This window comes from Camelus bactrianus, chromosome 2, assembly GCF_048773025.1.
Source record: "Camelus bactrianus isolate YW-2024 breed Bactrian camel chromosome 2, ASM4877302v1, whole genome shotgun sequence".
Classification (NCBI taxonomy): domain Eukaryota; kingdom Metazoa; phylum Chordata; class Mammalia; order Artiodactyla; family Camelidae; genus Camelus; species Camelus bactrianus.
In genome coordinates, this window is record NC_133540.1 from 79,563,341 (window position 1) to 79,591,118 (window position 27,778).

General features: G+C 32.9%; 1 long non-coding RNA gene across 1 annotated transcript in view; it reads left to right on the forward strand.

Annotated features, from left to right (window-relative positions):
- Window positions 1-27,778, forward strand: part of LOC141579387 (uncharacterized) — a 241,201-nt gene that overhangs the window by 182,337 nt on the left and 31,086 nt on the right. The window contains exon 2 of the long non-coding RNA XR_012510606.1: window positions 11,733-11,872. This is a non-coding gene — a long non-coding RNA (uncharacterized LOC141579387). The remainder of the gene's footprint in view (window positions 1-11,732; window positions 11,873-27,778) is intronic.

Here is a 27,778-nt window from a genome sequence, read left to right on the forward strand (position 1 = left end):
TACTTGTATTCTTCCTTAATACTAGTATCTGACACAGTAGTAAATAAGAAGAAATATTCACTGGAAGAATTCCTACATTGTGATCTCTAAGAGCACATCAAATAATTGTTGTGGACCTACAATAAGTCAATGATGTATCAGCAGGAAACAGCTGCTTCCCTATGCTTTGGGATCTCATAAAATACATGTTGATCAATGTCAAAATCACATTGGTTTACCTTTCCAGTTGACCACACATGGCACCATCTCTTACTGAGGATACTGATGAACTGATTGCCCCACGTAACAAGAGAAGAAAGTTACAGTCTTCACAAATCAGTTGCTATAATCTTAGCAAAGTGATTGATCTTTAAAATGTACTGGGTAAATACTAACCCCTTTCAAATGTATGTATTCCATGGCCTCAGACTAAGTGTAAATTCTTACATACATTTTATCCTGTTTGCTAGCCAGCTACACAATTGATCTTTTTAGTGATTTCCCACTGAATTTTTCATAGAAATCTACATTTGAGGAAAGAGATCCCATATATATATTTTTTTTATTTTTAAATAGTTTCAAATGCAACAGAGAAGTATAAAAATTAGTAAAAGAATTCCCATGTATCTTTCATAAACTTCTCCAAATGTTACCATTTTACCATATTGTTTTCTCATTATCCCATATATAATTTGTCCCAGCCTTGTGAAAATATAATAGACATATAACATTGTATACGTTACCCAGGTATAATTTTAAGCAGAAAAAGTCAAGCTATAGAACAGTATAACACAATTTTTGAACCCACACACACAAAAGTATATATATTTGAAAGCACATATAGCAAACTTTCAACAGTGATAATCTCTGTGGAGAGATTAGGGAAACTTTTACTCTCTAAGTTGTACATTATATTTGAATTTTAAAATCAGGCACAGGCATTCCTTTTTTGATCAGAAAAAAATAAAATAAAAATTAAAGTGACTCAAAATAGCAGAAATAAACATCACTGGTGGTCAGTGTTATGATAATGTTTGTGCACCTTTTTGTCACTAGACTCTTAACTGGTCCATTCCTCGTGTCTTAGAAACTTGTACAGAACTTAGAAACTGTCCATCTTCTCAATGAAAGGTTGAACGGTAACTGAATTTTCTGAATTGTAAAACTGAAAGAGTTAATTATAAACCTCTTGTCTATAGTATGGTAAAAATTGACATAATTTATTGTTACCATTTATTGAAAAAATAAATGCAGAAAAGAATAAAGATTAAACATTCCAAAGGCAACAAATATACAGATGAAGATCATGGAGTGTGACAAGTTTCTCTTCTGTATTTTTGATGTTGTTTACTGTTCTTTGTGATAGGAGGTTTGCTTTCTGAGAAATACATGTCAGTTTTTTTCTGATTTCTACCATGAAAAAATAGAATTATCATATGTTTAAGGTTGAAATAATTGTTTTCAACTTAGCATGAGAAAAAATACAAAAACGAAGAGGTGAATACCTTGCCTAAGGTTATACAATTAGAGGCAGAATCAGAACAAAAATTAGTTTTTCTGAACTTCATTGTAGAACTTTCTGATTTCACCTGGCCCTTCAGGGATCTCAAGGGACTTTACAGTATAGGGTTACAAAAAAGAAAAAAGAAATCTACACTAGGGCACATAGCCAAAAAACTCTGCATGATATGACCCGTGTCTACAATATTTTCAATTGCTTGAAATTAATGAAACATATGTTTCAGACCTTGCACTGGCCACCTGAACTTAATTTTATTATAATTTAGTATTCTTGTTTAAAAATAGAGTTCCCAGAATTGTATAAGCTTTGAGCTCCACCAGACCTTCTCCCGTCAGGTTTCTTCTCATCCTTCAGTCTCAGCTCAATGTTTACCTATTTGGCAAGAGGTAATTATCCATTTCATATGTTCTCATATCCCTTTCTCTCAGGTCTTCATATAACTAAACAGACTCTATAATTGTTTGATTTAATTATTAACAAATATGATTTCTGGTTTTGCTTCTTAAAGTACAAGTTCTGAGATGGCAAGGACAAGGTCTTCCTTATCCATTACTCTTACTTCATTGCCTAAAACAACAGCAATCTGTAAATTTTGCTAAATAAGTTAATGAATGAAAAGATAAATATATGTAGGATTTTGTATTAAGACTCTGAGTTTTTAACAAATGCCCCTCACCCTCTTATCCTTCTAGATCTGTACAGAGGGTAAAAAAAAAGTAACTAAAAAATTAGTTAACAGCATTTGAAAATATTTTGACCATTTTCTATCTTTTGATAACCAAATCGTTCAATAATCTAAAAGCACGGTTGCCTAGAATTTGACTCAGTGATCTATTATCTCAAGTAATACGGGAACAAATTAATACATTGGTAGAGAAAGCACTCAACCAAACACCAAAACTATACCAGAAAAGGCATATATTCCATCCACAAATTTAAAAATTACAATTTTATCTTCTCTGTGACTGAACATAGGTTCAACTTTGAGATCCAATCCTGCCCTTTGAAAATCTCAACAAATTCAAATCTCTTCTTCTTTTCTCTAAAGTTGGAGTGAATTCCAAGATGTTTATGTAGTACTCTTGTATTTGGGGGCCATCTGGTCATCTGTCTATGCTGGTATCCTCTGAGCAGAATACCATCCTATCTGGTCCTGCCCACTCACCTGTCTGTATTTTGTCTGTCAATGTATGGGATCATAACTGCAATTCTCTTTCTCCTCTTTAGTAGGTTTGGCTCTATTTGAGGATTACTAAGCCTCACCTAGGCACAAACATAAACACTGACCACTCCCCTTTGGTCTGCTTAGAGGATATATCTAAAGTGGTTTCCCACTGTTGGGCTATACATGGGTTGTGATGGTAAATGTGACCTCTCCCTTTATACCCCTGTAGATATTTCTTCTGCTTTCCCTTTCTACTTCTTGTAGGGGAACTATAGAAATCTATTGCACAAATCTTTCTCTGTTCTCAAATCTTGAAATCTCTCTGGTATTCTAAAGCAGGAAACACAGTTGAAGCAATTATTGCTTTCCTTCTGCCCTCTCCTTCCACAAGTCCAGGGAATTTTTACTCGTCTTTGAATGAAGCACTATTTAGCCACTGATTGCATATTCTCTATATCCTTTAGGGAAATATATTTAAAGCCTTGAATATGGTAATTATAGATATTCAAAAATTTAAATGTGTGTTTTCTCCTGAGTTTCAAGCATTTGAAATACAAAGGCCAATATTTAGTGTGTTCTGCATTTCTGCATATTCTGAAGCATCCCTACTTTGAGGCACGAAAATACAGTGTCTAATTACTCAAGTAAGCAAAGCAATATCAAGAAATCTATCTCACACTCTGCAAGTTACCCAGCAAGATCCTGCTAGTGCGAAGGACACCCCTCCCTAGTGCGAGGGACACCCCTCCTACTGCAAACAAATTATTACTTTCTTTTGACAACAGGTATTAAAAGAAATCTTAAAGATTCTTTGAGCACCAGGATTCTGAAAATATACTACTTTTCTATGGTTTACAAATCTAAATTTAATTATTTTTTTCTGGAATAATTTATTTTTTCTAAAATATTTGAGAGCTCAGATCTGTGGCCTATTCCAATTAGCAGACTAGAACTAATGCTGCCCTAGAGAAAGCCACTAAGTAGAAATGACTTAATGTTTCACATACATTAACACCGTGGAAACAGGCCATGTTTGGCATGAGGAAAGATTACATCGATTTCTCAAGCTAGTCATTCATCCACAACTTGGAATCCTACTTCTCTCAGCTATACTGGTTGTTTTCTTTCCAAACCTCCCTGACTATCCAAGTTCTTGGTGCCTTACTTTTCATCTTCATGTACAAGCAATTTCTCAGGTTTCCTTGCATTGAGAAAGTTCAATATGTTTGGTATGAAAACTCTGGGGGAAATTTTATTGTATACTTATTTATTAGCTACAAATTTAATATTTGAGAAAACACTATTCTCCTTTTATCATTTTTAAGGAAGAAACTGAGCATTCACATTAAGAGTTCTAAGAGTGAGTCAAAAGAAACAAAAAGATGAGGTATGCCAGGTTCTGAAAATGAACTGTACAGCTGTGCACCATATGTCTATCTAAAATATGCCAATTGAATGTCATGAAAGAAAAAGGGAGGCAAATCTGGCTAACCCAATGAAAAGCTGTCTTAACAGTGAAAGTCACTTGGTTTGAATGAAAAAATCCATTCAAGAAGCTGGACCAACATTGACTGGAATCTAATAATTAATTTGTCATCCTCTTATGTTGGTCTAATTCAACTGACTTTTTTTCAGCCTACACCCAAAAGTTTGGAAACATACAAATATCTATTCTTAATGCTCAGTTCTCTAGGGGGGGCTATTTATATAAATTTTGTAGTTTATAAGTTACAATTTTTGAATTTATTATTTTCCCAAATGGGTTGACATAAGAACTTTGTACTGAAGAAACCAAAGTAATAGACAACTGACTATTTGATTACCCTATAAATTATTTACATTCCTAATTTGGAAAAGTATGTAACAAATAGTTTATTAATAATGGTTTATTGGCCAGTACATCAGCTTTCCAAAGATAAAACACTAAAAACATGGATCCTAAATCAAATACTTGACTACTTCCCCATTTAAAATAAGATCTGAAAAAAAGAAAAAAAAAGATGAAGAAACTAATCGTAAATTATTGTCTAATTATGTCTTTTATGTTTGACAATTTTTTGTGGCAGTTTATTCACATAGTTTATTTCTAGTTCTATCTCCACAGGTTACTTACATACAACTAAATTTAGAAGTCTTTGTCAATGGACATTGAAGATAATAAATTGGCTTATTTTTAGACATATTAGTCAAAAGGAAATAAAAGAAATGGCATCAATGTACTATTAGAAATAATGAGAGTTCCAAAATATGAATGTATATGAGATAGAATATTGAAAAAGAACTTTTCTTTTACAACAATAAAAATTTATTAAAATTTTTATAAAATTGTCCTACTCACAGTTGCAACAAACTGATAAACTACATAAAAACAAACATAATAAGAAATATGTGAGATTATCTTAGTGATGCCTTTGTGTAGCTCCCTACCAAACTGAATAGAGGTGACCTACAGGAAACTGAAGAAATTGTGCATGACTTCTGAGGTTAAATCATTAAAGATATTGAAGCTTATAACTTGTTCTCTTGGATTACTCATCCTGGTGAAAGCTAGAGTCATGTCTTACAGACACACAAGCAGCCCACAGAAAGGTTCAGTGGTGAGGAACTGAGGCTTCATCTAACAGCCAGCACTAACTTGACAGCAAACTGAATGAGCCATCATGGAGACTGACCCTTCAGTTCCAGTTAAGCCATCATATGACTGAAGCCTCAGCTAATATCTTGACTGCAACATAATACCCCACGCCAGAACAACCCAACTATGCTACTCCCAAATTTATGGCACACAGAAAGTGTAAGATAATAAATGTTTATGACTGTTTTAAGGTACTATGTTTTGGGATAATTTGTTAGACAGCAATCAATAGCTAATACAGTTAACATCAAAGGAGGAAAGAAATGCTGCTATATCCCCAAGTTCTCATTTCTCCAGCTGTTCACTTGGTCACAGGTGAAGTTATATTTATAATTTCTCCTAATATCTATTCCACATTTCTTTGTCTCTCAGCAATTGCCTTGCCTTGTGTAATAAACAATATCATCATTCCTGAAGGTTCTGTGCCATTTACATGCTTGACTGTTTCAAGATTTTTGAATGATCAAGCAACTTTTATCACACTAGTTGGGTATACTGAGGAATATTCCAGACCACTGTAAGATGGACCTGAGTTAAAAATCCATTAATTCTTCTGATTCCATAAGCATCTAGTCTGACTGGTGGATCACAATGGCATTTTAGGTCACCAAGAACTAAAGTCACATCAGAGCCTGTGTCCAGCAATCCTTCTTAAGTTGTTGTTTACTGCCTCAATTCAGAGTTATCCTAGTAAGTGACCACAAGTCATTTTAGGAAAACCTAGAAGGAAGGTTTACAATTTGCCAGTGTATCAAGATCTATCCTTAAAAGGACATGTCCTCTCCTTAACTTAGGAGGCAATGGGACTATGAATTGGCTCAATTCTGAGGATTGTTTATTGTGACTGTTTATTGTAATTCAAATCAGACTTCTGTTCAACTGTCCTGAGCTTTTCTACTTGTACAAATAATGAAATTTTAGTAGGTTACCCACCTACTGCAATCTAGGGACATCATGATCGATTACCAAATGCAATGATCTTTGTGAACTCCTTATGGTAGTCACATGCACCTTGTCTCTAGTGACTAACTGCCACCACCTGGCCCTTGCCCACTTCAGTAGCAGCATTTCTCACTGATATTCCTGATCTGCTGAGAACAGTCATTATAGGGCTGTTAAAGGATGCCATTCTTTCATTTCCAATATATTTCTCAAGCTTTTGTTAACAGAGTGTTCAATTAAACTTCCTACATAATATAATTGACAACAGGATAAGCAAATCTTACATAATAAATCCACTCCAGCTTTCAAACTCTCTTTGCCTTTGTATATCTTCCTCTACGGGATACCAAGAATTTCTGTCATGTCAGTATAATTTAATGTAGGTTATCTTCATGTCCTGGTTTCAGTCAGCAAACAATCAACCAATTAGAACTTTTTCCAGCCAGTTGAGCTAACACAATGAAACCAGAATCTCTACCAAGTGTACCCATGTAAGGGAACAGAAGGTACACTACTTGGCCTATGGGAAGCTGACATGTAGACTCACCACCAAGAATCAGGTAGTAAGCCTTGGAGAACAGTTGGCTGACATGGTCAGCAATCAGGAAGGAGAGCTGAATGTGAAGCAGAGAAAGTAAGGGCAGCCTAGAAACTGTCAGCACTTCTGTATTTCTCTGACCTTCACAGAGTAATAGCTACTCCTTCCCTTACGACTTCCAACTTCTGAGCCAATTCCTCCTTCAGCTATATAGAAAAAAATGCATTCTGGGGAACATAGTTCCCCAGTCTAATGAAGTTGTCAGAATACAAACCACCACAGGAGGCAAGTTCCTTAACCTAAAAAATTCCATATAAAATAAATCCAGGCCAAATAGCATATTCAACAGAGATACATTACAAGTATTCTCTTTGATATTGAGAAGGCAAGGAAGATCACAATCACGACTATTATTAAACATAAAAATTCTGATCAATGCAAATAAATGAAAAAGAAATCAATGAGATAAGGAAATGATCATTGACCCCATAAAATTGGTCATTTACATAGTCTTAAAAGATCAATAAGATCATTAATAATTTTGATAGATACTAGATCAAGATATATGAATCAAGAACCTCTTTGATCACTATAAAAAAGCCAATTAAAAATATAATAGAAAATCTATATCATCTGCCACTACAAATATATATATATATAAAGAACCTAGATATGAACCTACTCAAAATCCATACAACATTGGCTATTGTAACAAATTACTAAAAAGTTGGTGACTTACAGGAACACACATTTATTCTCTTACATTTGGAGAGGTCAGAAGTCCAAAATCAGTTTCACTGAATGGAAATTAAGCCGTCAGTAAGACTGTGCTCCCTCCCCAGGTTTTAGGGAGAATACATTCCTTGACTATTCCAGCTTCAGGTGGCTGCTGGCATTCCTTGACTTGTGGAGCATCATTCCAAATTTCTGACTCGAGTCACACCACCTTCTCTTCTGTGAAATACTCCTCTGCTATTCTCTCTTTAGAACATCTCCAGTTTCTTTTAGGGCCTACCCAGATAATCCAGGGTAATTTTCCCATCCATATAAGGCATCATTCACAGATTCCAGAAGTTAGAATGTGAACATCTTGGAGGCAATTATTTACCTTACTACAGATAGTTTTTATACATGTTTATATATGTATTATAAATCCCAAATAAATAGGGATGCCATGTTTGTGAAAGAAACAACTACATATTTTAATGATGCCAATATTCCTCAAATTAATCTATATCACTTCTGAAATTCAAATCAAAACCCAAGCCAGATTTTATTTTAGAAATTGTGCAACTGATTACAAAATGTCTATAGAAAAATAAAGATTCTCAAATAACTAGGAAATTTTATGAAATGATACTCACATTTTAAGGAATGCTCCTGTAGAGATATTAAGAAAACATTGCAAATTCATGATAATTAAATGGTGTGCTACAGTAAAAGTGGAATAGGCTAAATCAATAGAACAGAAAGAGATTTATATATATGCAATAATTGTTATTTGAAAGAAATGTTAAAAGATCAGTTGGAAATTATGAATTTTTAAAATCATTTTATAAAAACTGGCATAGTATACATAAAAATATAGTTGAAACCCTAACTCACTTCATATTAAAATATAAATTCCAGACATGTTAAAGACCTAACTATGAAGATTTGTAAACTGGGGGGAAAATGAAGAATAACTTTTCATGTTGGAATAGGACAGGATTTCTTAAAGAAAACACAAAGAATGAAATCACAAAAGGAAATTTGATGAATTTTCTTACAACACAATCAAAGATATCTCTTTAATGGGTCATACATTTACTTATATAGTATATGTATTAAAGTACAGAAATATATTTGAGACAAAAAATAAACTTTTAACAGAAAGAACTGGTTTTCCAAATGTGTTTTTTCTTTTATCACGTGAGGATTTAAATGCTTTTTGTAATATATTTGAATTTCTTTTATGGAGCATTTACTTGAATATTACTTGCTTGATTAAAAATACCTAGCAATTGTGCTCTACACTGGAATTTGACACAACATTCTAAAATGACTGTAACTCAATAAAAAAAAGTTAAAAAAAATACTTAACACTAAAACAATTACAAAAAAAAAAGACTAACTCACTGTTTGCGAACTTCCCCGTATTTTTTAATATCTCTATAATGAATATTCATTATTATATAATGAAAAATAAACATTAAACTTCAAAAGAAAAGAATGTCTATTTTTTCTTCTTCATCGTCTCATTATCTTATTAGAAAATAAATACAAAAGGAGTTTTTGTAGTTCTAGGAATTAATATAACTCTGTTGAATCATGGCTAACCAGTTTAAAATGATCTCTGATCCATTGTAAAATAGCAACCAAACCTTACATATTACTAGAACAACAAAAAAATAATATGCCTTGTGTATCTTTCAAATTTTTTCAGGTGGCAGGATATGAAAAACAATGTAATAGTATTCAACAAAGGAAAAACTCCCAGTAGAACACTAATATCTAATTTTATGTTGCTTTCAGCCAATGAATCACAAATTTTATATCATCACAATAAGACTTTAGGAAGTATTCACCATATTGTGTCTCAATTTCCACCACAACAGCAGGGTTGTAAAGTTGAATAGGAAACTTCTCAGTAGGAAAATAACATAAAATTCTTTTTACATTAATAGTAATAATAACCTATTGCTTTGAATAAAGTTTCTTAGTTTCTCTGCTTCATGCCAGAATTCTATCAAACCGGTGACTCATATTAGGTTAAATGAGGTAATCATGTCTTAGGCCTATTCTAGATGACATTTTTCACACTAATTTAAGATCGCAGATAAAATTTTAATTTGCTTCTAAAAAGGCAAATTTATCAGAAGGCATAAACAGAAAAATTTTTTTTTGCACCCTAGGGAATTATCAGATGCAATTTCAAGTTATTTTGTTTTGAAGTTGATTCAGTGGCAGTTGTGCCAAGACATACTATGTACTAAGAGGAAATGAAGGTTTTTGTTTTTGTTTTTTAAACATCAAACTATATAGTTGTCCTTTACTTATAAGAATATACATAGATCAAAGATAAACATAATCAGTGGTTTATTACGTATATTATAAAAGGAGTGTGCTAAATTTTTAGCAATGCTTACTTTCTATCTCTAATTTTACTTAGGTAAATTATTTAATGATGTTTGTTTTATGCAGAAACTGGGATATGTCAGTTTTTAATAAGTATGATTTAATAAAGAATCATATGTTTCAGGGACCATGATCTATGGCATGTAATAAAAACACTATGGAATAAGAGAAGTTTAACTGAACACTGATATGCTTTGGGATATTTCTTAAAAATAGTATTAACAATGACAGGTTTAAAAAAAAAAATGACAAGTTTTACTCCCTCCCTTCGGCATGTGAACACAACCATCTAGGTGGGAGGCATAAACCTCTTTCCAATTTCCTTTTTATATCCTGAAGTACCTTTCATCTCTCTTCTTCCTCCACATAACTCATTAGTCATGTTTCCAGATTTTAGCCAATTGTTCTCTGTTAATATCCCATGCCCATCAAGAAATTATGGCAGAAACTGTGTGCGTATATGTGTATATATGTGCATGTGTGTGTGTGTGTGTGTGGCGGGGGTGAGGGGAGGGTACTACTGTGGTGGGATTAAAATGACATTGAAAATTCTCCTGGCTCAGATATTCCTATGCCATTAGGGCACATGTTTCAAATCCCATCACTGTACTCATTCCTTCAGGGTAAATAAAGTAAGAGTCATTCAATATTCACATTAGTTTTAAATGCTTATATATAATTTATGAAACTGTTTCACAACATTTTTATTCTCCAAGAGGTGACAGGAATCATTCGCATAGAATTAGGTAATGTTAAAACTAGAATGTGAGCTAATGCTCATTTGGTACAATCTGTTCATTTTTATAGATGAGAAATAGGGATAAAGCCTTGCTCAAGACCATAAAAGAGAGTGCTTCGACTCTTCTAATTCTTACTAAAAAGAGCTGTTTTTCACTCTAATCACAGTACTTCTCTTTTCCATATTGACTGGTATTTCCAGAAATGCAGGACCTGAACTTTTGCAGCTGTTGTCCTTTTCTCAAATTATTTGAAACACACTAGAGAACAAACATGATGACTATTTGACACTTCCACCACTGAGGAAGGTGATGTTTCTCATGACAATATAGATTTGCTTCTTTTCAAATCATGGGGACCAAGAGCTATGATTGTGTGGAGCTCAATAAATGAAAGACTGCTGACAAAATGATTTAATACAGACCATGTAAAGTGTCAATTATTAAATGCTTCATACCTAGTGATAAGGGACAAGGAGAGATAAATTACCACTTTGGTGACACATTAGAAAATATGCTTAGCAGAGATGAGGCACATGAATTGTCAAGTTAGAAATGACTCCATTAGAAGAGTAAGAATCATGGGAAAAGAAAGAAACAGAAAAAGGCATGCTTTACATTGAATGACAGTGTGAGAGATTATCCTGGATTTTCCTGACAAATTAAGTAAACACAGAGCTCATTCTTTAACAGAATTTGGGCCCTACAGGGTTATTTCCCTAAGAGCATATCTTTTTACTGCTGGTATACTTAATATTGATTCTTAGTAGCATTCAAACTAAGATTATAATTTTTCAAAATAGAAATAAAGATAGACAGCATATAAACAAATTATAATCTCAACAGTTTATGTAATTTAATAATTAATACCATTCAGCTGTAAAATAATCTTATCTGTATTCAGTGCTTTTAATAATTCCCACGATATTTTTATTTAATGAAATGTCATATAAACAATCTGCTTTTACCTCGTATTTCACGTTAATGTACACAAAGTTTTAGAGTGCATAAGATTACAGTAGATCTTTAGGGTTAATTTTGTTATATTACATATTTGCCACCTTCCTGAAGAAAATTTCCTTTCTTTTATGCTCTAGGGTACTGCTCCTCAAACTGCAATGAACATACACATCATCTGAGAATCTTGTTAAATTTGGATTCAGTAGGTCTGGGCGTCTGCATTTCTGACAGTCTCTCCGGGGAAGCTGGGGTTGCCGCTGTACGGACTACACAGTGGGTGAGTAGCACTGCGGGCAGGGTTTCCAGACTAGCAAAACTTTGCAGCACCTGGGAGGTTGTTCGAAAGACAAATTCCTGGGATATCCCAACACTTGCTACATGTTAATCTCCAGGGATGGGGCCAGGAACCCCAGGAACCACTATCAAATGATACTTATTCTTCCAAAGCTTTCTTTCTTTTCTTTTCCCTTTTTTTTCCTGCATTTTTTTAATGCAAATTGGCCTTAAAACTGTATATAATATATACAATGTTAAATTTATTTGGTATTTTGCTTAAAATTCTTGACAAGTTTTATGATAGTCACAGGTTTTTTTTCTTTTTAACTAATAGATGTGGACTCAATTTAAAATGTAATTCAAAAGCAGAAAAACACAGTGTAAGAAACTGATAAAAAAAATGTAGTTTTTAACATAGGTTCAGTTTTCCTCTTTTTCCAGTATAAATCCCCCCTACAAAAAAGCAAGCATATCAGTTGTATGAAATTCTACTGTATATCAATATTATATTTATAATTAATTAGGTATTTAATTATGGCTTAATAAATTTCCTGGTTTCTATAGAATTCTACCAAATTCAGTATTTTTTCTTTTAAATTTACATTGCTTTAGAGTAGGTGATGTTTTTCTATGCAATTTAGTTAAAGCTTTATTTAAGAAGTGGTTAATTTCTGAAGTGGCTTACTAAAACTTCATGCACAATGCATAATCAAGAAACATTTCTGATGTATTTTTCTATCTATTTATACATGTATATATGTGTGTGTACATATATATATATATATAATATATCATTTTAGATATTAAGCACTGTGTAATTAACCAAGCCCTAATTTTCCAGAATTTATTTTCTTCTAGTAAGTAGAGGAGAAAAAAATTAAATGAGTACCATTATTTTGAAGGCCTTAATCTACTTGACATCAAATATATGAAAATGTATCCATATTTTACTTAATAATTTTTTGTTTATAATATTCTCTTTTTTTGGATTTTAAATTTAGCCCAAAGTAACTAATTTAATAGCTATTGCTTATGACAATCATTATGTATTTTAGGAATTCTTGTGAATCAAGAAAACTAACCTTTAAATCTTAAAAAATATATAATCTTTCTTCTAAAACAAAACATACACTTACCATATCATATCAGCAATTGTACTCATTGGTATCTATCCAAAGGAGCTGCAAACTTCCATCTACACAAAAACCATACCTGGATGTTTACAGCAGCTTTATTCATAATTGCCAAAACTTGGAGGTAACCAAGATGTCCTTCAGTAGATGAATACATAAATGAATGGTGGTATCTCTAGACAATGGAATATTTGTCAGTGCTAAAATAAATGAACTATTAAGCCATAAAAAGACATGGAGGAAATTTAAATGCATATTACTAAGTGGAAGAAGCCAGGCTGAAAAGACACCTGCTGTATTATTCTGGATGACATTCTGGAAAAGGCAAAACTATGGTGACAGTAAATAGATCATTGGTTGTCAGGGCTAAAGTGGAAGGAAGGGAGGGGTGAATAGGCAGAGCACATAGGATTTTTAGGGGAGTGAAAATATTCTATATGATATTATAATGATGGATACATGTCATTATACACTTGTCCAAACCCATGGAACATTCTACACCAAAGTGAACCCTAATGTAAATTATGGACTTTGAGTGATAATAATGTGTCAGAGTAGGTTCATTAATTGTAACAAATGTACCACTCTGATGTAGGATGCTCATAGTGAAGGAGGTCGTGCATGTGTGGAGACAAGGGGCACATGGGAACTCTGGAATTTCTGCTCAGTTTTGCTGTGAACTTAAAACTGCCCTAAAAAATAAAGTTTTTAATTAAAAAATGTACAATTGAAACCTTATGCATACAAAATTTTATAATTAATGAAGTTAACATGATGTTTCCATGTATATTCAATTCAACTTTTTAGCTTTTCAATAAGCTTTTTATTGAAGTTAAAAATACATATAAAAATTACACATTATAGTGCACACCTTGATGAGTTTTTAGGGTATGAACACATGGAAGTTTAAGATGGAGCATGAACAATATTAGCTTTATTTCACTTGCATATTTAAGGGTCTCTCTCCAGCATTCCTGCTGCTGGGCTCCTTTGGGAAAGATGTTATATCACACTCTTCTGTGAATTCCTATGTCTGTATTTATAGGTGTATAGTAAAAAATCATTGAAAATGTAAGAATGAACAAACATAAAATAGCCATGTTAATTATGACAATGTTTTCTCAGTTAGACAATGTTCTTAATAGGCTCGTATTACCTTATTTGCTGTTCATAAATCTTTCTAGTAATGAGTATCAGTAAAATATCAAGGAAAAAAGTAGTACGTCAAGAAATACTTTGTCATTGGCATTATTTAGAATTGCTGGATGGTAATAATGAAAAACAGAGTAAACTTTATTTGCTGTTATTACTGCATTTAAATTCTCTACAGGCAGGTCTTATTTCCTGAAATACGAGAAACCTACATCCACTACTCTTCTATGTTCCACTGAGAGTACCTACCATTACATATACATATAAAATTATTACATGTATAATATATTATCATTCCACGTAATATATATTTGTTGCAATGTAATCATTATAAACTAAAACTTTCTTCACAATAAGTCAACCTCAAGGTAAATTGAGAAAAAATGAAATATAGTGACCACATAGAAAGATTAGAATAATTTATAAAAGTACTATGGTGTAATTACAGTATTTTGTTAGTCTTTTGAATAAAGGTAAGCATTTATCTCTCTTGCTCTGTTTCCTCTCTTTCTATTTCATTATAGTTTACAAATATCCTTTAGTATAAGCCTGGTATGACCTGGTATGTTTAGTATGACCAAAGCATATGATATTCCACCATTTTTTAAAAATCGTTTGCAATATTGGGTTCTTAAAGCAATAAAGATCAATAATAACTGTTATCAAGTTCATCCTGTTACATTCTATGCTCAACCTTTTGTTTTTTATCTATTTATTTGATAATAACATACAGTATTTACTGTATTTTTTATGGTAGGATATTTAAGGAATAATATTTCAAACATAGAATTGATTAAGGGACATATTTGTAGGCAATCTAGTGGAAATCACCTTTCATATGACTTGTTTAGAATAAGAATACTTCTTGTTTTCTATTAAGAATGATTTTTTTCTTAAGAAGAATTTATGGCCCTAATGGCAGAAATAGTATGCATACGAAAAATTGTCCTGCCATCCCAGCACCTTTAATCAATCATTTAATTTTGTTACTTATATTTTTATAAAGCTTGTTCTTTGTGGGTTTTTTGTATTTTTTTTATTGAGTTATAGTCATTTTACAATGTTGTGTCAAATTCCAGTGTAGAGCACAATTTTTCAGTTATACATGAACATACACATATTCATTGTCACATTTTTTTCCACTGTGAGCTACCACAAGATCTTGTATATATTTCCCTGTGCTATACAGTATAATCTTTTTTTTATCTATTCTACATATGTCTGTCAGTATCTACAAATTTTGAAATCCCAGGCTGTCCCTTCCCACCTCCCACCCCCTAAAGCTCATTCTTTGTTCTCTCTGTGAAGAATCTAAAACACTCAAGGTGCTATCAGCAAAGTTATCTGAGAGTAATGACTAAGAGTGTAGTGAATAATCAGATATAACTGGGTTTAAACTGTTACCTAGTGGTTTTGCAAAATTGATCTCATTCCTGTATACCTTAATTTATAAATATTCTGCAAAACAAAGATAATACTGCAATACACTTCAGGATTATTCTCAGAAAATTAGTAAATTGATATTTGTAAGATGCTTATTTTAATGTCTGAAACATGAAAAGAATAATATCAGTCTTTGTTATTATTTATCATGTCCTTTTTTACTGGTATTATAATTAGTCGTTTTGACAGCATGCTAAGAAGGAAGTTTAACAGCTGATTCAAGGGAATGCAAAGGAGAAATGCCTGAAAATTATGCCTGGATACTTCTGGTTTTTCAGCCAGCACTAAATAGGGAGCAGGGCCAAAGGCTGCCAGACTCTAATCAATGTCTTAAGTCCATCATCAATCAATTTATTCAGATCAGAGACCAAAGACTTATAAAATCCTCCCTACAAATTATAATTAAGGACAACTGAAACAATAAGCCTTACTTTTCCTACAAAGTAATAGCAAAGTTTTATCAATTCTGACTTCGATTTTATTTTTACTTCTATTAAGACTTGAAGACAAAAGACTGACAAATATTTTCATCCTTCTCTGTTGGCTTAGCACAGTCTCCTAATTCAGCAGTAATTTAAACAATTAGGTAACAGAAACTGGGTAATAAGGATGATAGTTCCTGTAACTTCTCACTCGTATTGTTTTTTTCTTACCATGTTTTTTATCCCATTTTTGAAGCATTTTTTAAAAAGTGCTTCCAACCTGGGAGCAGAAATGACAACATGGTGTGTTGGTAGCGATTAATGCCTGTCTAGAGAGCACAGTGAAACATGAGTGCCTTCAATATCACCTAGGCAAGCATTAATCAGTACCTCAGCACAGCCTACAGCGACTTTTTGTGATAATAAAAAAGAAATTTTTCCCCAAAATGTATGTCAAAAATGTGTGTTGCAAGTATTTCTCTAGAAAGAAACAGTTTTTGATGAAAGCATTTCCTTTTTATATGAAATGAAACATTTTCTGATTTGACACACAGCATGTCAGTTCTGGGTGGTTAGGAAAATATACCACTTATCATTGAAAAAAATGAGTGGCGGTTGTAAATTATATCAAAGCCCATTACACAAAGAGAATGTTCCTCAAAGCTAGGTAATACCACATATATACATAAGGGTTATCAAAAACCCATTAAATTCGACCCTTTTAGGTTTTCCAGCTGAGATTAATTTCCCAACATAACATCCCCCTTTTACAGAAAACCTTTCTTTCTCAGAAGCTCTTGTTCTCATGGGACCTTTCCACCATTTCCCTGATAGCCAGGGGCTAACCAGCAATCCTTCACAATCTCGTAAGGCATTTCATTTAAATTTATATTGAGAAATTTATAGTCTTATTAAGTTGTCTTCCCCTGAGATTCATTTTGCCGTGTTTCATTGGTATGTCATTTTAAATAGGTGCCATTTAAAAGCTTGCCCCATATTTTTATGGGCCACACTACAATCAAATGAGGTTAAATCAAAACTTGAATGTTTCCATGTGGATAACCAAAGAAGATGTTTTTCAGTACTTTGGTTTTGTATCACCAATTCACATGTGCTGCTTCAAGTTTCTGTGATCCCTCAACATATGTAAGTCTAAATCTTACAATAAAGATAATCATTATAAATGATTAATAATTGTGCCCATATTAAAAAACAACATAGTCAAGGACTTAATAATTTAATATTTTAACAAGTGTTTTTTCATCTTAATATGGTTTACTTGATCACTGAGACAGTATTTCTTAATCCTGGTAATTAGTTGAGACATTTCTCTCCTCTTTTCCAAAGCCAGATGTTTCACTGTAAATCTGCAGACTCAGCAAAGATCCATAAACTCACGTCAGCTGTAATAGTGAGTTTTGAAACCTAATCTATGTGTCCTTGAACAAATTATCTTTTCTTTATATTCTGGTGAAAAAAGATCAAGCTATTCTGAAAAAACTGAGATTCCTCAAATCTGACACGCTAGGAGTCTTCCCCTCTGGGAGCTTCTGGAAGCAGTTCAAAAAACATCAGTCTACAAGAGGGGCCCTTAGCAGTCATCCTCAGCAAGAAAACTATTCAGAAGATGATGACGATAATGACTATATTAGTTTCCTGGGACTGCTGTAACACAGTACCACAAATTGGGTGGCTTAAAACAACAGAAATCTATTGTCTCATGGTTCTAGAAGCTAGAAGTTCAAAATCAAAGTATCAGTATGGCCATACTCTCTCCTAAGACTCTAGGAAAGAATCTCCCCTGTCCTCCTGCCCTACTTTCTCTTCTCATTTCCCTCCCTTTCTTGATCTCTTTCTATCACTTTTTGTTTTCACTGAATCTTCCTGGGTTATCAGGAGTGTCATGTTAGTAGAAGTTACATGTGAGAAAATAAATAACTCATAAGAAATTGTTGGTATAGCCAAAAGATGTGCTAATTTAGAAATAAAAGACAATAAATTTTGACATCAAGTAACTATGTAATATTAAGCATACCAATTAATTACCTTGGGACACAGTTTTCTCATTTATAAAATTTAAAAAAGGATTATTCAATTATCGAATATATACAGCAAGTATACTTCAAGAAGATATACGAAGGAGATGCCAGCAGAAAAACGTTTATTTTGAAATTGCTCGTAAAGCCATGCTATTAATCCCATTTAATAAATTACATATGTATATCCTTAAATGATTATCTGTGTTTGCCCCAAAAGATATATCAAAATGAAAATTAGAAGATAAGACTAAGTAAACTGTGGAAAGAGCAGTGATCCCCAAATTAAAAGTGTCATATTTAAAGCTTACATAAATTAAATAGTGGAGGATAACTCATTTATTTTAGATACATTATTCCAATTGGTGGTTTTTGAAAGTCTGTAATAAACATTTGAGAATGTCTAAATCAATTTTAACATAATTTAAAGGTTTATTTGCTTGTATTTTTGAAAAGAAAATCAGTCTTCTCCCCAAATTATCTGATACTAATGTTTACAATTTTTAAGTAAAAATGGATGCAAAAAAAAAAAGCACTTAAAGAACTATACCGTCCCTTAAGGGAGCACATTTATTGAGGGCCTGCATATTAGGATTTCTGTTAGGAGATTTGCATGCACAATCTTATTTAGGCTTTATCAAAACTCCTAAGTGATATGTGATCATTTCTAATATTTAGGAGGAGAATCTGAGGCCTAGGAAGTTGAGTACTTAATAAAATTACATAGTTTAAAAGGGGATGAAAGTGAACTACACACTCTGATTTATCTGAAGCCAAACCTAATGTCATTTCCTCAGTATGAAGGTGCCACTCAGACAACAGGCAAAATGTTTGAAATTTTGTCCTTGCTCTCAAGCCATTTGCAATGTCTTTTGTGAAAATCACATATGTGAAAAGTTACTATCTTTCACTTGTCTCCATGTTCTACTGCTACCATCCTAATCCAAGTCACCATTCCCCTACCAACACACACATGTAAATTGTTACAATAGGCTACTAAGCAGTTTTTTCTTATGAACCCTTGTTTCCTCAATCCAATTCTAATAGAAACAGCCAAGATGATAGTTTAAAAAATATAAGCATGATCACTGCAGTTCTTTGTGTTAAAATTCTGTAATGACTGTTCAATGCTCTGAGGATAAAATTCTATATAATATAACCTGGGCTTGTCTTTCCAGCTGCTTGGTATACATCTTACTCACACCACTGAAGTTGTATGATGTGCTATTTTTTCACCTGGACAGCTCATTGCAGAATAATATTTATATATCTTCTAGGTCTCAGGTTAAATATCATTTGTGCAGACTAGGTCATTATTTTCCTTTTCAACACTTTTAATTCTAGTTTAATTCTATGTTTAATATCTATTTCCCTCCCTAAATAGTAATCCCATGAGTTGTGTCTGTATCGTTTACTGCAGAATCCACTGTACTTGGAATAGATTTGGTGTTCATTCATTCATTCAACAAATTTTTGTTGAATTTCTACTTGGTACTAGGCATAATTTTAGACACTGGGAATATATTAGTGAACAAAATAGATAAAAACTATTGTATTCATAAAGCTTTCATCATAGTGCACAAAAAAGACAGTATACAATAAACATAATAACTATATAAATGCATGGTATTTTAAAAGTTGGTAAGTACGACAATAAAGAATAATGGGGATTGTCAGTACAGGGGAAGAGTTGCAATGTTAAATGGGTGGGTAGGATAGGCCTCATTCAAAAGGAAGTGAAATGCTCAATAACTGTTTTTCAAAAGAATGCATGAAACCTTAAGAAAAATGATTTAATAAATGCCCCAAAAGATGTACTTATTATTATAAGATGAAAATTTGTGGAAAAATGAATATATCAGTAAGGAGTAAACTAGGAATAGTTTTATACTGGAAATGACATAAAAGCTAGGTTTTGAAGAGTATATAAATTTGAGAGATTGAGATTAAACATGAATTATTGGAAAAGCCTTTCAGTAAAAATGAAAAGTACACAGATACTCAAGGACTGGTAAATTTGACTAGCATATGAGTGAGTACAGGAAAATGCTCATAATACTTGTTGAAAAGGCCTATTAATATTTGATTTTTGAGAGCCTAAAGGTTGTAAAAAGACAAAGTCTAATACTATAAACAGTGGACATGATAAGGCAATTGTTTTAAGTGCTTATTTTTATGGCAGGGCAGTAAATATTGGAGGCCCTAATACTATTTGAGAATCTAAGCAACCAAACAAAAAGGTAATAATAACTTAGATCAGGGTGCTGGGAATTTAACAGAACGCAGAATGCACAGGTTTTTGGCAACTATTAGGATATATGATGTGACAAACTTTAAAAAGTAGAGTATTACTTCTAAATATTAATTCTGGGTAATTATAATATTGGACCTGCCAGTTACTAAGAGTAGAGTTGGGATAAGAGTTCATTTGTGGGAAAATGACAAATTTGGATTTGGTTATTATAAATATGACATTCCATTGTATATTTAGGTCATTATCTTCAGCATTCTATGGAAACCACTCATAGAACTTGAAAAAATGATTGTGATTATAGACACATTTGTTCACTATCTCCAACTATTGTCTATGCAGCTAAGGGACTGATGAAATATATTAGACAGAAAATGTAAAGAGAAGAATAAGGATTTAAAACAAAATACTAAAAACACATATTATATAAAAATAGACAAAAACCAAATTTCTTCTGTGTACCAGAGGGAACTATATTCAGTGTCTTATAATCTTTAATGAAAAGGAATATCAAAGCAAATATAGGTATATATATGTATGACTGGGACATTATGCTGTACACCAGAAATCGACACATTGTAACTAACTATACTTCAATAAAAATAAATAAATAAATAATAAAAACACAGATTAAGAAAAGAATGCTATAACAAAGAGGAACAGGTGTCAAAGGGATGAATAAGAAAAAGTGGTCCAATAAATAAGAAAACTAGAAGTACGTAGACTATTAAAGCCAAGGAATGAAATGTTAAAAATAAGAGAATTGAAATGCTATAGAAAAAGGTAAGAACTAAACAATGGGCATTCATAATCTGGAAATAATAAGGATACTGACTACTTTTAGAGGAGCATTTGTTGAAATATGGAATAGAATGATGAAAATAGACTTTTATGATGTATTAAGGACTGACTGGATTGATATTTGAGAAGAAATCAGGACAGAGTGTCTTTCAAGAAATTTGGAAATTATATAAACACAAGATAATTAAGTAAGCAGCTGAATTCAGAGAGATTATTTTCTATTTAGAGAAGTAGTGGGTATGCTTATGTTTTTGGGGGTAGAGGAACTAAAGGACAGGGAAAGAGAGAAAAGAGAAGAAAGTAATTTTCTAGAGGAGAAAAGAAATAATGGAAACCTGTTATTAGGTGAAAGGATTACCTTTAAGAGGCAGGAGGTCACATCCGAGAGAAAAAGAAAAACAGGAGAATGGAAAATAAGTTTAAAGATGAAACTCAGAGAAAGTATTAAAATAGAAAATCAAGAAGACATGACACAGGATTGGCTACAGACTGATATGTCCAGAAATGTAAGGGTCCTGAAGATATGATGCCACAAAGAAGCCAAGGAGACAGTTAATGGTCAGGAAGGTATTGAATCAAGTAATGATGAGAGGACAATGTAAGCATATATTTGGCACTGAGCAGGTTTGGTAAGAGATAACAAAGGCCTAATAATAGGAAGTAAGGTTCATGGCACACTGGAAGAAGGTAGACAGGACCTTGGTCCCAGAGGACCCAGCAGTTCCAGACAGACTACTCAAACAATAGTGAACATGATGACGTCTACTTCTAAAATGAGTGAAAAGTGACCAGAAGAGGGCTATACTGTATTGACTGGAAACCACAAGTTAGAATATAAGAAGCATTGCTGTTTATTTGTCTTTAAGACTCCTCATGTTTGAGATGCTGCCTATTTCTGTAGTGTGACAATAAGATTTTCCATCATGACAGGATTATAGTTACAATTTGTGATAAGGTCTATCAACATGCAGAAATAGGTGAAACTCAGAAGAAGAGAACCAATGGTATGTGATGTCAAGCAACGGTGCAAATTTGATTGGTTCTAATCCATGGAGTACATTTTTTTTCCTTCTCTCTCATTCTTCATTGAAGTGTTTGAAAATACCTGCTGCTTTACTTTCAGTGATCTGTATTATTTACCTCCTTGTCTGTTTTTTTGAACTTGTGTCAAGATCATGAAACAGGTATCATTATTTACATAGGTGATACTTAGGTGCCAACATCAGGTACTTCTCCATAAATTAATGTCCTCAGTAAAAAAGGAGTGTCTTTGGGAATTAATATATTAATTGAAGCATACCAACTATATTGCCATTCCTTTAAAAAAATTTTTGAATCATTATCAAGTACCAAGCAGACAGCAAGATCTGTGCAATAGAACTTATTTTTAAAATAAGCAGGTCAAGGAGAAACATAGTTTATTATCATAATTTGTAGTGAATTGTTCAATGTTTTAAAAACTAACATATGCTCTCTTTACCAAGCAGTATTATTCTAGTGGCCTGAAAGAGCTAATATTATTTTGAATATAGGACATACAGAAAGGAAAATGCATAGTACATCCAGAGTATAGTTTCATGAAGTTTTATAGCAATAACTAGCAGTTTGACAAAAGAAGCATAGAAAGCCAATAGTAGTGATATCTTATGTCTGATCATTATTGAGGGAACTCAACACAAGTTAACATGAAAATGTAGTATGAATTTATTGATAATAACACCTTTAAGAAGGCTAACCATGGGGTCTCTTCTTGGTATCTACACCCAATAGATGAGAAAAAATGATAGAATAATCAGAGCCCACTGATGTACTGGGGATGTTGAGATTTAAGAGCAGGCAGAATTTTTAAGCTTGAAGGGAATAATTTAAAAAATAGAAGACAAAAATAGGAAATAGGTCAAAGTAAAGATTTCCAGAGTGAAAGATCTCAGTTGTAGAGAACCTTTCAGGTATGATATATTCCAAGGTAATCATGTATTTTGTCATTCATCAAACTTCTATTAACCCTTACTTTTAAATGCCAGGTACTCTTCTGTATACTGGGTGAAGTACAATGTACCAAATTGAAAAAAAGTCCCTGTACTCATGAAGGTCAAATTCTAATATGGAAAGGCAGACAAAAATAAACAACTAGGCATAAAGATCATGCTGTTAAGTGCTATGGAGAAAAACAGTTCAGACTTAAGAGTTAAGGCATCTGAGTAGTTCAGTAGTTGCTGTTTCATGCTGGGTGGCCAAACAAGGTATTGCTGTTATGGAGACAACTAGGAGAAACCTGAAAAAAGGAAGTATGAACAGCTGTGAGAGAGGAGTGTTTCAGATGGAGAGACATGTACGTTCAAAGACCTACGGAAGGACCTTACTTGGACTGTTCTAGGAATTGGAGCAGAGTAAGCTAGAGGAAAAGAGGTAGAATTCAGAGAGCAGAGGGTTAGATCACAAGGGGCCTTATCAGCCACGCCATACTAGCACTTTGCCCAATGGAATTTCTTCACATTAGAGTGTTTTGAGAAGATGGCTTTAATAATCTGATTTTCATTTTTGATTCACTATTGATTAATAGGAAGGAATAAGGGTATGAGAATGGAAACTAGCTATAAAGCTATTATAATAATCTAGGTGAAAGGTAATAGTGTGTTGGATCATGATGGGTATGGTGAGAAGTCAGATATAATTTAAACTTGAGCTAAAAAGATTTGCTGATGGATTTTATCTGAGCTTTGAGGGAAAGAGTAGTTAAAGATAACTCCAAGATTTTGGGGTGAACATTTGAAGGAAAGCAATATCCATATACTGAGTCTTTCAAAATTAAAACTCTAATCCCAGATTTAATTTTGAAGGTTCCTTCTGGACTAGTAACTTTCATATTTAATTACCATCATTTTAGTTAAATTTCAGGAGGGAGCAGGGATAAATAAGTATATTCAGTCCTCCCTGTTTAATGAAAGCACCAGTAATTCATTTTCTACGTACTGTCTACCTGGGATGTGTGTGGAATTTATTTGGTTTATTAAATTAATGCAAACAACAAAATTAATAATGCAAAATTTTCTAAGAAACAAATTAATGTTGTTTTTTCAAGTTATTTTAATTATCCCTATCTAAATATATCTTATGATAAGATCTAAAGTCATTTTTAAAGTCATTTTTTAAAAATTTATCTCCCAGCTTTACTTTGCTTAATTTTTTACCTGAAAGGTACACTGGAGAGAGAGCAGAGGGAGAAGAAAGAACAAGTCAATAAAAAATAAAACAGGATATGAGTTTTTAAAAGAATTAAGGACACACTTTTTGCATACACATATAAGTGTAAATTTAGTGGCAGTTCTCATCTAGTATCTGACTTACTATTGATAGGGCTACTTTAATATAAAATAAAAAGAATATAAGAAAACTGCAGTTCAAACTATGTGTCCTGTAATGATGGATGACCATGCATGCTCCAGTACTTCAGGGATGGATTAAACTATTGAAAAAGCACTCAACATTGGCTAAAGAATGGTAATATATGTGAAATTCTACAGTTAATGCATCATTAAATAATTTGCTACAACTGATTTATAGGTGCAATATACTACCCTGTGTCCAGTGCACTATAATAAACGATACCGAAAAATATACTCCCAAAACTTTTGTTATAAGCAGTCTTTTGAGTTTAGCTTAGCACTTATGTAAGTACTGAAGGCATCCTATTTTACCCTTGATAATATCACAGTCTAATGGCTTTGGGCTACAGGCCTACATTTGCTGAAACCTGTAGTCGCAAGAAAATTATTAGATTTACAATAAAGGACTAAGAAAAATGTCCAGTCCCACTAATGGTAATAGTAACTGGTAGACTTTTCCTGGTCAGAATAATAAAAAAGGGATCTAACTTTCGCTGCAGGAAAAATTCTAAAATCTAAGAAAACTGATCCTTAACTTGTACATTTTTTTTTTAATTGATGACCTGGCAATTAGCTTTGGCTGTCATAACAAACCATGATTTAACTCAAGATTAAACTCAAGATTCTGAGGGTTAGTAATTTGCACTGTGCTTAGCTGAGCAATACTCTCCTCATCAAAGTGACTCCATTTCTGGATATGAGATGATTGTTGGCTGGGGCTGGGGGAATGGACTAGCGGATGGTGGGGGAGTGTTGCTGAGCCGCATGTCTCTCATCATCAGCAAACTGGCCCAGTGTTGTTCACATGAGGACAGGCATGTGGCTCCCAAGAGCAGCAACATGCACAAGCCTCATGCACTAGATCTCTCCAGGTTTCTGCTAAATCATGTTTATTAATATCACATTAGCCAAAGCAAGCCCATGGGAAGGCACTCAGAGTTGCACCTCTTGGGGAGTGATGGAAATGTTCGCTATCTTGTTTGTGGTGGTGGTTTCACAGGTATATACATCTATCAAAATTCATCAAATTGTTCATCTGAAATATATGTAGTTTACTGTACAGGAATTATATCACAATAAAGGTGGTAAAAAAAAAAAAGTTGCATGGCAAGGGGATCCGGTTACAGGGAGGGTGTATGAGTTTGCTAGAGCTGTCATGACAAAGACCCATAGACTGGGTGGCTGCAACAACTTTATCGCCTCACACTTCTGGAGTCTAGACATCTAAGATCAAGGTATCAGCAGGGTTGGTTTCTTCTAATGCCCTGTCTCCTTGGCTAATAGTGGCCATCTTCTTCCAGTGTCTTCACATGGTTTTACCTCTGTGTGTATCTGTGTCCTAATCTCCTCTTATGAGGACACCCATCATATTAGATTACAGCCTGCCCATATGATCTCACTTTACCTTAATTGCCTACTAGAAAGGACTTTTCTTCAAATATAGTTACATTCTGAGGTACTGGGAATTAAGACTTGAGCATATGAATTTTAGGGTCATACAATTCAGTCCATAACAGGGGGAAAGATCCAAATAATTTCTTACTGCCCTGTGCAATGCAGAACATTTACCAGCTCCCCCGGCCTCTACTCACTAAATGCCAGGAGCACTCTTCCACCAGTCCTGAAGAGCAAAAATGTCTCCAGATATCAATAAGCATTCTCAGGGAACCATTTTCCCTGGTTGAGAATGACTGGTGTGAAAAAATTCTAAGCAGGGGAAAAGTAATTTCTTAAACTGACATTTAAGTTATTAGGAAGGAATAAGACATGAACTTTTAGCATCTGCTTCTATATTTTTCTAAAAGTAAATTGATTTACCAGATTTTATATTTTCTACCTTCAAGAACAGAATCATATGAGCATGAGACTGAGAATGTCCCCATTTTGAACCAGACAATACACTTGCTAAGACATGTTAGAGTGCCACAGTGAAATTTCCATAAAGCACTGACCCCAAAGCAAAGATTAGCTTCAATCTCTTAAGAATTTTATTTTCTGTGTATTCAGGGAAAAAAAAAGAACAAAAATGTCAATGAAATATTAGGATGAGAAGAAAATTTAAATAAATAAATGAAAACATAAAAAAAAGATCACCTCTTTCAACAAATATAAATGACATGGCCTTCTCTTAAAATGAAAAGAAAATAGTTTCATTTAACGTAAAAATAAAACCTAATGATAGGCTCACAATAACACATCTACATCTATATTTCATTGAGCATGAGCAAAATATATTATGTAAATACAAATAAAAATGGAGGAGTCATTACTAGTCTCAAGGACAATGGATTTCAAAATAAAAATTAGTTCATTATATAACAAAGTAATTTAACATAATAATGTAAATTAAAATAAAAACCAATTTATACAAATCCTTATAGGTAAAACCACATGTCAACATATTCAAGTGAATTAATGAAGAATACATCAAAACTTAATTTTACTTCGAGCTGTTGTATCACTAGAAGTCAATGACAGATAAGTAGGTGAAAATTCATCAAGTACAGAATATTTGGATAATGTGAACAATATGATAAAATTGTGTTTGTATGTATATAAATCAATATTTGGTTATAGATACCTAAAAGATGAGATTTTACATCCTAAAATTAATGTACCTTTTTAATGCCTATAAAACATAAGTTTATCCGATAAGAGATGAAAATAACACAAGATTTAGTCTCTGATCACAGTTTAATAGATTTAGGAATTCATTAATAAAGAGCTTTTAAAAAACTAACAAAAAAACCTATTTAGTGCAGTATCAATCTCATGAAGACTAATTGAGAAAAATAGTTTTGCAGTAATTCTGAAGACAAGTCAAAAAATAAATACAATTCTGGGAAGATTTTCACCTAAGCACAATACATAAATTGACCCGAAATGAAAAATACTTTACTTTTGATCTTGCTAAGTATCATGCTAAAAATGTTGTACTGATTTTCACTTCTACTATAAATATATGAGAACCTTTGGCCCTATACCCTTTGTGTTAAACTGTCACCCTATATGTGAATTTTTCCTTGACTCCTTACTCCTTCCCATGTACATTTGGCTGTACCTTCACTAAAAACTTGTATATTTTGCATTCTGTTTGTGATGGCAAAATATTTCAAAATACCAACCACAATAATATTCTCTGTCCTTGTATTCATCAAACATCTTCACTTGAGTACTAAAGATTTTTCATCCTGATTTCCCAGTCTGAATAGCCAGACATTAATTAATCACTGCTTTGTGGGGGAAAGACAATCATGAAGGAGGAAATGAGGAAAGAAGATCT